The following is a 14,453-nucleotide window of genomic DNA, read 5'->3' as shown; positions in this document are numbered from 1 at the left end:
GTGTCCACCCTTGACTCCCAATGTGATGGTATTAGAAAGTAGGGCGTTTCAGAGGTACCCAGGTTGACTTTCAGTTTTGATGGTGATCCCTCATGATGGGATTGCTGCTGCTGCTGCTAAGTCACTGCAGTCGTGCCTGACTCTGTGCAACCCCATAGACAGCAGCCCACCAGGCTTCCCCCTTCCCTGGGATTCTCCAGGCAAGAACACTGGAGTGGGTTGCCATTTCCTTCTCCAATGCATGAAAGTGAAAAGTGAAAGTGAAGTCGTTCAGTCATGTCTGACTCTTAGCAACCCCATGGACTGCAACCTACCAGGCTCCTCTATCCTTGGGATTTTCCAGGCAAGAGTACTGGAGTAGGGTGCCATTGCCTTCTCCGCATGATGGGATTAGCCTCTCCCTATTTGTTCTCTTATTCTACCTCTTCCTCCTTCCCTTCAGCGAACATATGTGAGAAGATAGCAAGAAGAAAAAGACTGATGCAAGTCAAGAATGTCTTCACTGGGAAATCAATTGGTCATCACCTTGATGTTGCATAGTCTCCGGTCCACGACAGCCTGTGGGACTAAGAGGTTAGTTTTGTAGTTATTGATGCCAAATGATAAAATATAGGGTTTATGACACTCTTCTTTATTATATTTGTTATGTTTGAAACTGTTTTGCAGTAAGAAGTTTGTAGAAAGTCCATTTTGAAATTTCTCTTAGAGATACTCTGAGGAGCCCAAGATAGCAGATTCAGGCAGGTCCCCAATGAATGAGTGGTTGGAGGACAACATGCTCCTTACTCCAACTCATCTCTTGTCATCTGAAAATCGTCCCCCATACCTGACAACCTTACCGCCCACCACCATCTACATCTCCATTACCCTGCTAAGCTGAGTCATTTAGCTGGAGATGTTGATTCAGGACAGGGTCTGGAAGCAGAAGGAATGTGGACATTTTTAGAAAGAATGAACTGAGCAGACTTGTCCTTGGTTTTCCCTTCTTTAGTGCCATCTGCAGGTGAGGGATTGGGCCTGGGTTGAAAGGAAGCCACAAGTGGGACTGCATGGATATTTGCAAGAGAAGGGAGGAGGAATTCAGAACCCAGTAATCAGGAGGTGGTCAGCTTGCACAGGACGCAGGAGGGAAGGAAGAAGCACTGGAAAAAGAATAGTGCCTACCTGAGGGTCAGATCTACCTGAGTCTTCTGCTTAAACTTGGAGGTCATGTCCTTCCTGCTGGAATTTCTGCTCCAGTTGTGAAGGGGAGAGAGCTGTGCTCACTCCTACTGAGTCACATGGCAGCCTCCCCCAGAGCCCTTTGATTCCACTCTAACTGTGGGTATCATGCCAAGCCAGAGAGCAAATGGCAGGTCATCCAAAAGATGACCTACTTTAAATAGTATTTAAAATACTTCAAAATTTGTCTAAGAGTCCTGGCATATCTAGTTCCCTGAGTTTTTTAGCTGAGATGATTTATCAGCCTAATTTGGGTTTCTGCTGAGAAATCTACAAACTTCCCCATGGGTAACTTCTGACTTTTAAGTACCTGATCTCATCCCACAGAACCCAAATGATGGTACATTCCAGTGGGCAAGACCTCTAAGGTCTTCAGTGTCTCAGCAGCTGTGTGGCAAGTGGTCTACCACTCCCAGTCCTGAGCCCAGGACCCATGAACATCACCCGACAGTTACAGCCCCCTGCCCACCAGAGGCAGCCTCAGAATCCTCAGTAACACCCACCTCTGAGCCTCTGTCCACTGATTGGCACTGAGCTTCAGTCTGGAACAAATGTTCTGGAGCAAGTCCATTCTCCCTCATCCAAGAGTTGGGAAACTGAACCCTGGGGTGTATGCTGCTGCTGTTGCTGCTAAGTCACTTCAGTCATGTCCAACACTGTGTAACTCCATAGATGGCAGCCCACCATGCTCCCCAGTCCCTGGGATTCTCCAGGCAAGAACACTGGAGTGGGTTTCCATTTCCTTCTCCAATGCATGAAAGTGAAAAGTGAAAGTGAAGTCACTCAGTCATGTCCGACTCTTAGTGACCCCATGGACTGCACCCTACCAGGCTCCTCCATCCATGGGATTTTCCAAGGAAGAGTACAGAAGTGTGGTGCCATTGCCTTCTCCCTGGGGTGTATGACTCACTCTAAAGCTTCAGGTAAGTTAGTGAAGACTTGGGACCCAGGAACTCTGGTTCTCAGACCAGGAGACTTCTAAGAAGGGAAAGATGAGAGAAAGCTCAATTGCATCCACTGCTGGGCAGCTCTCAGATTTCTGCAGGCACCAGAGTGGAAGTTCCTTTCCCGTTGCCCCTCAACACTGGTTCTGATTTTATTAGCAGACCTGCCTTATTGTAGTAACCGGAAAGCAATACTGCAGGCTCTTTCTTTGGGTTGCAGGCACAGTGGAGGAGCCCCAGCTGTAGTGACCCCAGGAGGCAGTTGTGCAGGTGTTGACTGACTCTCTCCCAACTCAGAATCCCCAGAACTCCCAATCCTCATTCAAACAACACAGACCCTTGGGTGATTGGATAACATGAAGCTGCATTCACAGTGAGAAGCATTCTCTTCTCAGCCTTCTGGCAACTTAGATAAGTGTTTTATGTTTCCTCAGGGAACGCCTGGCTGAGGGACTCTGAGGTCTGAGACTAGCCTGGATGCAGGGGAATGTGTTCCTTCTTTGATGCTCCAAATAGACCTTGGAGATTCAAAGACTTTGAGAGAATTACAATCACTCTTATGTTTTTTAGAGACTTAGCTTTATGAATCTGGTTGGAGAAAAAGGACAGAAACTCAGGACAAGGCTGGACATCTCTGGGTCCCAGCTGATTGTGAGTTGAGTTCCAGCCTCCAGGCTTCACAGTCAGGTGCTTATGTAATCACAAGCCACCTTTGAGGAAGCAAAAGAGGAAAGAGTTTTTGGGCAGAGAGCAGTGTGGTCAAAGGGCAGTGGGAATCACATGGGGCAAGATGAAACAAGAGTCATTACTTGTTTCTTTGTTCTCTCAGTTCCTTGGCATTTCTACTCCTGAAAACAAGTACATGGAGATAGCCAGAGGCATTGGTGGTCCCCCTGGCACCTGATGCTCTTGGTGATAACCAGTTTATGAACACGTCCCTGAGTCCAGAGCATATTCAGCCTCATGATAGCCCCAGGTTCTCCCTTCTTGGGAAGGCTGACATGGCTCGTTGCTGCCAACTCACAACTGAAGCAGGGGATGAGGTCATGGTGGTTGACCTGTAGGCCAAGTTCCAAGCATGGAAGGAAGATTGGCAGTGGAACAGTAGCCATTCATTAAACTTTGTTACATTGGTCCTTAACAGGGGCTACTTTCCACATTTAGAATGTTTTTCTCACAGCTTTTTGCATGGCCCAGTCCTTCTCAACATTTAGCATCATCTCAAATGAGTCTCTCTCAGGCTTGCTTTTCCTGGCCACTGCACTCTCACAGGCACAGACCCTCATCCAAAAAGTGCCTAGACACTTCCCTCCATCAAAACAATAGTTACCAATGTGGAAAGGTGGGATAGGGATAAATAGAGAGTTTGAGATTAATATATGTATACTATTTTATTTAATAGATAATCAACAAAGACCTACTGTACAGCACAGGAATTCTGCTCAATAGTCTGTAATATCCTGTATGGGAAAAGAATCTAGGAAAGAATGGATACATGTCTATGTATATGGGAATTAATTTCTCATACAGTTAATATTAACACAATGCTGTAAATCAACTATATTCCTATATAAATTAAAAGCTGATTAAAAAAAAATGCTTACATGTAGACATCCATGGAGTTCTTTAGACTCGCAGGATTTCAGATATGATGCTGGATATGCCAGAACAGGTGCAGAAATAAAGACATTATCTGAAGTTACATTTTCCTGAGCTTTGGTGTCTTTTGCTTATAGTGGCACCTTTGTTTTGTGTTTGGAGGATCTAATACAAGGGCTTGGAGATACCAGCTGGGTGTTAGTTGAAGAATGAGAGGGAGACACTAGTGCGAGAGTGAAAGCCCAGCTCCCAGCTTTGGGTTGGGGCACGTTTGAGGCACAACTTATGTCCCAAGTTCCCTGTGAAAACAAGCTATAACTTCCCTCTCCATGACTTGCATGAAAACAGGCCCGGACTGAATTAATCCTTTTTCATGTCCTGCTTCCTGTAAGACCTCACTGGTTTCTCTGGGAGAATTAAAAAAAAAATTGTCAAATTATAATTTAAATAAATTTATATTTAAAATAATTTTGACTGCACTAGGTCTTCATTGCTGCTCAGGACTTCTTTATTTGCAGGGAGCAGGGGCTACTCTGTAACTGCAGTGCACTGGCTTTTCAATCCTGTGCTTCTCTTGATGTAGACAACAGGCTATAGGGCGGTCGGACTCAGTAGTTGTGGCCCACCAGCTTAGTTGCCCTGGGGCATTTGAAATCTTCCCTAACCAGGTCTCAAACGCATATCTTAAGCACTGGATCAAAAGGGAAAACACTTGGGAAGGAATTTGAAATAAATCACTTTTACATGAAACTTGGCACCATGGCCTACTTATGAGGAGACTGATAGAGGATTGTCTCTGCTTCAAGCAACCTCCTGAGATCAGGACTGATTGAGGTTCCCCTCCCAAGGGTTCCTACAGGATCTTGAAGCTGTCCTGCCATGTGGCTTTGTTCTTGCTTGAGTTTCTGAATCCCACACTAGACCACAGCTTCCAGAGGGCAGGGCTGTCACTTGACTCACTTGTAAGTATATGTCAGTAGATATTGTCTCATTCAGACCCTAATGTCAAGACAAGGCTGACACAAAGATCAGTTATTATGAGTGTTAGGTTACAGGTTCAGTGACTATAATCAAACTCTAAATAACATTGTCTTAAATACAACACAATTTCAATTCTCTTTCATATAATGTTAGTGCAGGTCTCTCCCCATAGATGAGGGCCCACTTCTTTCTTGTCACATCTTCTGCCTGTGCTACTTACCTCTGGTCTATTATGGCTGCTTCAGCTCCTGTCATTACATGTGCATTCCAGCTAGTGGGGCAGAAATTAATACTTCCATTTGGAAGTGAGATATCACCTCTACTCAAATTCCACTGGCCGAAGTATCTTCCATGGTCATGGCAAACCTGGGGGTGGTGGGCACACAGAAGGGCAGGGTAATGTGATCCTACTGAAGAACATTCATGTTGAGTAACAAGGGCCACCATTCTTCATTTATGTCCTTTTAATTCATTCTCCTTTGGTTCCCCTCATACAGCTCTAAGTCTGTTTTGGCCTGCAGATATGGATATGGGTGAGGTTATAAGAGAGGACCTGGAGAAGGCAATGGCAAGCCACTCCAGTACTCTTGCCTAGAAAATCCCATGGATGGAGAAGCCTGGTGGGCTACAGTCCATGGGGTCACCACGAGTTGGTCGTGACTGAACGACTTCACTTTCACTTTCACGAAATGGAGAAGGAAATGGCAACCCACTCCAGTGTTCTTGCCTAGAGAATCCCAGGGATGGCAGAGCCTGGTGGGCTGCTGTCTATGGGGTCACACAGAGTCGGACAAGACTGAAGTGACTAAGCATCAGTAGCAGCATAAGAGAGGACCTGGCTCAGGCTGTACAAATATGGAGAAAGCAAGCAAAGAAAGAAGATAAGAAAGTTAAAAATGCAAAATCTAAAGGAAAGCATGCTTATAATCATAATTTTGAATTTATACAATTTAGGTATAATGGTTGATGAATCAATTTATAAAATAAAAAATTAGAGAAATGTAAAATATAAATATATTCACTAAACCCTACAAAATAATAAGGCTATATCACATTAAACACATAGTAGTATCAGGATTAAGTTTGGATGCACATTGCAAAAAACTAAAACAACCATAACTTTAGCATAATAAACTTGATTTTTCTCTACCACTGAAACCAAGCTGGAGGTGGGCCAGCCAGAGCTTGGGTGGTATCAATCTCCAAGGTTACATGATTGTCCAATACAACTGCAGGAGTTCCAGAGATCACAACTAAAATCCAGACAACAGTTAGGAAGTAGGTGGGGAAGGGAAGAGTCCCATCTGTCAGCTAAATCAGCTCCTTGAAAGCAGTCTTCCAAGAAATCCCTCTTACAGATATGCTTGCATCTCAGTCACCAGTCATGACTAAGAGCACGGGTGGGCAGGAAATGCAGTCCTGTAGCTACTGGACTCATGGCTATATAACTATTTTCAGTTTTGAAAGAGAAGGAGGGAATAGATCATTTTGTAGGCAGCCTGCAGCGCCTGCCTTAAAGAACAAACCTATTTTGAATGGATTAGGCTGAATGGCTGGGCACAGAGTGGGAGCTCGGTGGAAGGAACAGCAATGAGAAACAGCTAGATGCATCTGAACTGTGCTCCAGAAAAAAGAGGCAGACTGGTCAGTAGAGATCTTCTAAGGACTGAAGTGAGGATTATACATACCACATGACCCAATTTGGTTTGAAAACTGCTTTTCCAACTCAGGTCCCAAATCTCTCTCAATTCTTCAGCTTCTAAATACCTTGTCTTTGTTACCTCACATTCTGACCTACCTGTCTCACCTTCCTTATTTCTGTTCACATCACTTCTCCATCTAGTCCACCAACATTGCAAGATCCAGTACTGAGGAGTTAGCAACGCTTTCTAGAAGTGGGTAGAAACACAGTGACAATTTCTACTTTAGTATTTGTTTTTATCAAGGTCTTCTGAAGAACTGAGATGGCTAGAATTATGGAGATCTCATGTTTGAGGCCTTTTGAAAAACATTTCTTGTTACATTGGTCTGTTGGTGGTGATGCAGTCTTACAGTTGTTGTATGTCTGAGATAGTATTTTATCTTGTTTTTGATATGTATTTTTCTTGAGTATAGAATTCTGAGTCAATTATATTTCTCTCAGCATTTTAAGATGTGGTGCCAGTGTCCTCTGGCTAACATTGTTTCATATGCCTAATCTGCTGTCTTTCCCATTTTTTGTCCTACTGTGTCTGTTTTTCCTTCTGGTTACATTTCTTTGGTTGATTGTTTTAAACAATGAATTATCATGCACCTTTGAATAGTTGTCCTATTTCTTGTCCTTGAATTAATTGAACTTCTGTGTTAATGGATTTAAAGCTTTCATCATATCTGGAAAATTTTCAGCCAGTAATTATGAAGTTCTTTTCTCTATTCTCCTTCTTTCACTTTCTGTAGGGTTCCATTTACATATATTTTAGTATTCTTAAAGTTGTTTCAAATCTCTGTGATGCACAATTATTTTTTTCCCACAGTCTTTCCATTCCTATTTTTCATTTCTCTATTTTAACATACTCAGTATTCTTCATCTTATTGAATATAGGATTATTGATGTAGTAAACATTTTAATGTCCTTCCCTGCTAATTATGTAATGTATATTTTAACTGTGTTTTTACTAATTGATTTTTCCCTCATTATGAATATTTTCTTGCTTCTTTATACATCGGAAATATTTTTCTTTTAAAATTTATGTATTTATCTTAATTAGAGGATAATTACTTTACAATATTGTTATTGACCTAGGACAAATATATTCACAATTCATATGGAAATTTTAAATTGGATATTGGATATGGTAAATTTTCCCTTTGGATGCTGGATATTTTTAAATTTTTATAGATTATTCCTGGTACTGTTTGCAAACACTGTTAATATCTTGGAAACAATTTTATTTTTTGAAGGCTTGCTGTTCAGGTTTTTTAGCTGATATGAGACCAGCCTTTAGACCAGGTTACTATTCCCCACTAGTAACACAATATTGTCTTCAGGGCTATACTGATGTCATGGCAATTATGAGTAATTTCCATACTGGTGGGTGGGGACACCATTAAACTTGGCTCAATTTGAGACTCAAGGATTGTTCCCTATAGTTCTGACCAGTACTATAACTCTCTCCTGAGAACTGAAGGGGTGTCACATGTACACTCCCACAGTTCTCTGTGTGTAGCTCTCTCCTGTGAACCCTAACTATCTAGAGTCTCAAATCTCTCTTCTTGGGGAGACCGTTTGTCTCTGCCTAGATAGCCCTTCCATGTATGTGTTGGAAATTATTTCTAGAGTTGGGGCAATTGTAGAACTCACCTTGCTTGCTCCCTGCCTCAGGAATCCATACTCTGCTACCTGACTTTTGATGTAAAAAACTGTTCTTTCATTTATCTCTTCTACTTTCAAGTTGTTTGAGATGGGAGGATAAATGTGGCCTTTGCTCCTCTATGTCTACCAAAATGGACGTCCCCCTGCAATCAGAACTCTCTGAATGCCTTGTGGATGCTAGGCACTGTGCATGGGTGCAGACTTGACTAGGGATATGTGTTGATGCCTTGGGGAGCCCTGGTTTGCTGGAGAAACATGACAATTACAACTAGCATTTGCTATGGTGTATGTTCAGTTCAGTTCAGTCGCTCAGTCATATCCGACTCTTTGCAACCCCATGGACTGTAGCACACCAGGCTTACCTGTCCTTCACCAACTCCCTGATCTTGCTCAAACACATGCCCATTGAGTCGGTGATGCCATCCAACCTTCTCATCCTCTATTGTCCTATTCTCCTCCTGCCTTCAAACTTTCCCAGTAATAGGGTCTTTTATAATGAATAAGTTCTTCACATCAGTTGGCCAAAGTATTGGAGCTTCAGCTTAAGCATCGGTCCTTCCAATGAATATTCAAGATTGATTTCCTTTAGCATGGACTTGTTGGATCTCCTTGTAGTCCAAGGGACTCGCAAGAGTCTTGTCCAACACCACAGTTAGTTGAAAACCATCAATTCTTCATTGCTCACCATTCTTTATGGTCCAACTCTCACATCCATACATGACAATTAGAAAAATCATAGCTTTGATTATACTGAACTATTTCTGCAAAGTAATATCTCTGTTTTTAAAAATGCTGCTAGGTTTGCCATAGCTTTTCTTCAAACAAGCAAGAATCTTTTAATTTCATGGATGTAATCATCATCTGCAGTGATTTTGGAGCCCCCCAAATTAAAGTCTCTCACTGTTTCCATTGTTTCCCCATCTATTTGCCATGAAGTGATGGGAAAAAAATGCCATGATCTTCATTTTCTGAATGTGGAATTTAACCAGATGTTTCACTCTCCTCTTTCACTTTCACCAAGAGGCTCTTTAGTTTCTCTTCATGTTCTGCCACATGTTTTCTGCATATCTGAGGTTACTGAGATTTCTCTGAGCAACCGTGATTCCAGCTTGTGCTTCATCCAGTTGGGCATTTCGCATGATTTACTCAGCATATAATTTAAGTAATCAGAATTACAATATACAGCCTTTACGTACTCCTTTCCTGATTTGGAACCAGTCTGCTGTTCCAAGTTCAGTTCTAACTGTTGCTTCTTGACCTGCATACAGATTTCTCAGAAGGCAGATAAGATGGTCTGGTATTCACATTCTGTAAGTTTTCCACAGTTTGTTGTGATCCACAGAGTCAAAGGCTTTTGCATGGTCAATAAAGCAGAAGTAGGTATATTTCTGGAATTCTTTTGCTTTTTCTATGATGCAGTGGATGATGGCAATTTGACCTCTGGTTCCTCTGCCTTTTCTAAATCCAGCTTGCACATATGGAAATTCACAGTTCGTGTATTGTTGCAGACTTGCTTGGAGAAATTACTTTGGTAGCATGTGAGATGAGTGCAACTGTGTGGTAGTTGAACATTCTTTGAAATTGCCTTTCTTTGGGATTGCAATGAAAACGACCTTTCCAGTTCTGTGGCCACTGCTGAGTTTTCCAAATTTGCTAGCATATTGAGTGCAGCACTTTAACAGCATCATCTTTTAGGATTTGAAATAGCTCAACTGCAATTCCATCACACCCCACTAGTTTTGCTCATAGTTATGCTTCTTATGACCCTCTTGACTTCACATTTCAGGATATCTAGTTCTAAGTGAATGATCACACCATCGTGGTTATCTGGGTCAAAAATATCTTTTTTGTATAGTTCTATATATTATTTCAACCTCTTAATATACTCCGCTTCTTTTAGGTCCATGCCATTTCTGTCTTTTATTTGGCCCATCTTTGCATGAAATGATCCTTTCCTCACTCTAATTTTCTTGAGTAGATCTCTGGTCTTTCCCATTCTATTGTTTTCCTCTATTTTTTTCCCACTGATCACGTAGGAAGGCTTTTAAAAAATCTCTTCTTGCTATTCTTTGGAACTCTGCATTAAGATTGGTATGTCTTTCTTTTATTATTTGCCTTTTGCTTCTCTTCTTTTCTAAGTTATTTCTAAGGCATCCTCAGACAACCATTTTGCCTTTTGTGTTTCGTTTTCTTGGAGATGGTCTTGATGAGTTATGTATAGATCAAAAAATGAAGATCACTGCATCCAGTTCCATTATTTCATGGCAAATACATGGAGAAACAATGAAAGCAGTGACAGACTTCATTTCCCTGGGCTCCAAAATCACTGCAGATAGTGACTGCAGCTGTGAAAAAAAAAAGATGCTTGCTCCTTGAAAGAAAAGCTATGAAAAACCTTGACAGCATACTAAGAAGCAGAGACATTACTTTACCAGCAAAGGTCTGTATAGTCAAAGCTATGGTTTTTCCAGAAGTCATGAGTGGATGTGAGAGTTGGCCCATAAAGAAAACTGAGCACCAAAGAATTGATGCTTTTGAACTGTGGTGTTGGACAAGACTCTTGAGAGTCCCTCGGACTGCAAGGAGATCGAACCAGTCCATCCTAAAGGAAATTAGTCCTAAATATTCATTGGAAGGACCGATGCTGAAACTGAACCTCCATTACTTTGGCCAATTGATGGGTAGAACTGACTCATTATAAAAGACCTCGATGCTGGGAAACATTAAAGTCAGGAAGCAAAGGGGAAGACAGAAGATGAAATTCTTGGTGGCATCACCAACATGATGAACATGAGTTTGAGCAAGCTCTGGGAGTTAGTGATGGACAGGGAAGGCTGGCGTGCTGTACCCCATGATATAGCAAAGAGTTGGACATGACTGAGACTGAACTGAACTGATGTACAGAGGACAATCAGGGAGCAGGAAGAAATCTTTAAGGAAGGAGGAAGGAACAATTCCTGGATAGCTGACAATGATGCATTGCCAAGTGGTTTCAGGCTGGAGAAACTGTAGGGAACCAATTCTATGCCAGGTGGAGAGAATGGTAAGAGAAAGGCAAGGCAGCAGTGCTGAGATTTCCCAGAGGACAAGATCCCTGTTCTACTAAACTTTATCAGTGCTCAATATTGTTAGGTGTTTGGAAACATGAGTTTTGTTTTGGAAGTGGTAGAGCAATATTCAAAGGAAGGACTGATGCTGAAGATGAAGTTCCAACACTTAGGCTATCTGATGTGAAGACCCAGCTCATTGGAAGAGACCTTGATGCTAGGAAAGACTGTGGCAGAAGGAGAGGTAATAAAAGAATGAGATTGTGACATGGCATGACAGACTCAAAGGACATGAGTTTGAGGAAACTCCACGAAATAGTGAAAGACAGGGAAGCCAGCTTTGTTGCTGAACATGTGATCACCAAGTGTCAGACATGACTTAGCAACTGAACAATACCAATGAGGACACAGAGTCCACTGAACGCTCTGGTCCTGGTTGGAGTGGAGAAAGTTTTAGGTGGAAGGAGTGGCTTCCCATCCTCTGGTGCAGGTCCTTGAAACCAAGGCAAGGAGCACAAGATTTTGAATGTGTTACCAAACATTATTTTCTAAAAAAAACAAAAAACTGTTTTCTGCAGGAGAGAGAGCTTTGACTGAGTTTGTTCTCTAGATTTTACTGAAGAATGTGAAAGGGATCGGGGGCGGGCTGAGTCTGCAAAAACTAGATGACCTGCTGCTGGAGGGCGAGGCTTGTGGTAGACATTCTGCACTAGGTGGAGAACGAATCCAGAAAAAGTGTCCTTTCTGGCATACTCATGCCAATGTATCACATTGTTTCAGCAGATCACTTCAATGTTGTTTTGGGGAAAGCAAGAAATGTAGGATGGGTGGTTTGCTTTTGTCAATTCCTGTGGGTAGTTAGATGACTAAATGTCTGATTACTTCATTGAATGCTTGGAATCATGCTTGGGAAAGAAAACTAGATCAGGTTCACACATATTTCATCCTTAAACAGCAAGCATAGGAAGGTTTCTAAGGCAACTGTAGGTAATTTAAACATGACGGGCCAAAGGGGGAAAGATTCATTTAACAGGCTGAGATTGGACTGAACAGGTTGCCATAGTTGTTGCTATGACAAGAAGCCATAAGAGCTACTTGTTGCTACACTGGAGTTGTGGGAATCCGAAAAGACACTAAAAGCCTTACAACTCTCCTTGCAGTGTGATTTCAAGCTAGAAGTAGTTGATTGACTGCTAAGTCTGGGAAGGGCGTAATCTGAGCCAGTAATCAGTAGCTCTTTTGGCAGCCCAGAAAACAGAAGCATCAGCTCAGTCAGAGTTCTGTGTCATGGTTCAGAGATAGATGTCATTTGGCTTGAATCAATATTTAGCCTTGGGCATGGCATCCAAAACCTCTAAACAGAAGATTTCCTTCTTTCCATGTGGCAGAATAATTCATAATTGTTCCAGACTCAGGAACCCAGAAAGTCCTCTCAGGGCCACTTGTTCTTAGCAGACACACATGCAACCTATAAGGTGGGACTATCATCATGATGCCCATTTTCCAGATGAGACAACTGAGGGTCAGGGACTTGATCAAGGTCACAGAGCTAAGCATGTGAAAAGCCAAGCACAAACCCAGGGTAACAGCCCTCAATTTGTGTGTTTTTGCTCCACATCTACTGGGAGTTGTGGATGGAGATCTGGCACCAATGGTTAGGTAGAAGCAAACAGTTTTCAGGCTTAAATTGAAGTAAGTAAGGAAAACCACTAGGCCATTAAGCTATGACCTAAATCAAATCTCTTATGAATTTGTAGTGGAGATGAAAAATAGATTCAAGGGATTAGGGCTGGTAGCCTGAAGAACTATGGATGGAGGTTTGTAACATTGTACAAGAGGTGGTCACCAAAACCATCCCCAAGAAAAACAAATGTGAGAAGGAAAAGGGATTGCTGAGGAGGCCTTAAAAACAGCTGAGAAAATAGAGAAGTGAAAGACAAAGCAGACAGGGAAAGATTTACACAATGGAATGCAGAATTCCAGAGAATAGCAAGGAGAGATAAGAAAGTGTAAGTCAACAGTGCAAGGATTAGAGGAAAACAGCAGAATTGTAAAGAGCATAGATCTTTTCAAGAAAATTGGAGCTACCAGAGGAACACTTCATGCAAGGATGGGCACAATAAAGGAGAGAAAATTCAAAGACCTAACAGAAGCAGATGAGATTAAGATGAGGTAGGAAGAATGCACAGAAGAACTGTAAAAAAACAGTCATAATGACCGGGATAGGAATGATGCTGGGGCCACTCATGTAAAGCCAGATATACTGGAGTATGAAGTCAAGTGGGCCTTAGGAAGCATCACTACAAACAATGTTAGGAGAGGTGATGGAATTCCAGCTGAGTTATTTAAAAATCCTAAAGAATGAGGCTGTAAAAGTGCTGCATTCAATATGTCAGCAAATTTGGAAAACAGCAGTGGCCACAGTGCTGGAAAAGGTCAGTTTTTATTCCAATCCACAAGAAAGGCAATTCCAAAGAAAGTTCAACCTATCATGCAATGCGCTCATCTCACTTGCTAGCAAGGTAATGTTCAAAATCCTCAAGCTAAGCTTCAACACTACATGAACTGAAAACTTCCAGATGTACAAACTGGTTTGAGGAACCAGAGATCAAATTGCCAACATCCATTGGATCATAGAGAGCAAGGAAATCCCAGAAAACCTTTCTGTCTGCTTCACTGACTATGCTAAAGCCTTTCCTTGTGTGGACCACAACAAACTGTGGAAAATTCTTAAGGAATGGGAGTACCAGATCACCTTACCTGTCTCCTGAAAAGTCTGTATGTAGGTAAAAAAGCAGCAGTTAGAATCAGACATGGAACAACTGAAAGATTTAAAACTGTTAAAGAAGTGTGACAAGGTATACATTCTCACTCTAGTTATTTAACTTCTGTATAGGATACATCATTCGATATGCTGACTGCATAATTCCCAAACTGGAATACAGATTGCTGGGAGAAATATCAACATCCACAGAAATGAAGATGACATTGCCCTAATAGCAGAAAGCAAAAAAGAACTAAAGAGCCTCTTGATGAGGAGAGAAGATGCAAAAACTGGCTTAAAACTTAACATTTAAGAAAACTATTTACAAAAATATACGCAACATTCATGGCCTCATGTCACTCCACTTCATGGCATATAGATGAGGGAAAAGTGGATACAGTGGCAGATTTTATTTTCTTGGGCTCCAAAAGCACTACATACCTTCACTGCAGCCACAAAATTAAAAGACACTTGCTCCTTAGAAGGAAGAAAGGCTATGAAAAACCTGCACAGTGTATTAAAAAGCAGAGATTCACTTTGCTACA

General features: G+C 41.8%; 1 long non-coding RNA gene across 1 annotated transcript in view; it reads left to right on the top strand.

Annotated features, from left to right (window-relative positions):
- Window positions 1–472: 472 nt before the first annotated feature.
- The window catches only part of LOC129652473 (uncharacterized), a 157,746-nt gene continuing 143,765 nt past the window's right edge, over window positions 473–14,453 (top strand). The window contains exon 1 of the long non-coding RNA XR_008714554.1: window positions 473–573. This is a non-coding gene — a long non-coding RNA (uncharacterized LOC129652473). The remainder of the gene's footprint in view (window positions 574–14,453) is intronic.

The sequence above is a fragment of the Bubalus kerabau genome, chromosome 5, assembly GCF_029407905.1.
Source record: "Bubalus kerabau isolate K-KA32 ecotype Philippines breed swamp buffalo chromosome 5, PCC_UOA_SB_1v2, whole genome shotgun sequence".
Taxonomy (NCBI): domain Eukaryota; kingdom Metazoa; phylum Chordata; class Mammalia; order Artiodactyla; family Bovidae; genus Bubalus; species Bubalus kerabau.
Note: the sequence above shows the minus strand (reverse complement) of the source record. Positions and strands in the feature narration are given on the sequence as shown.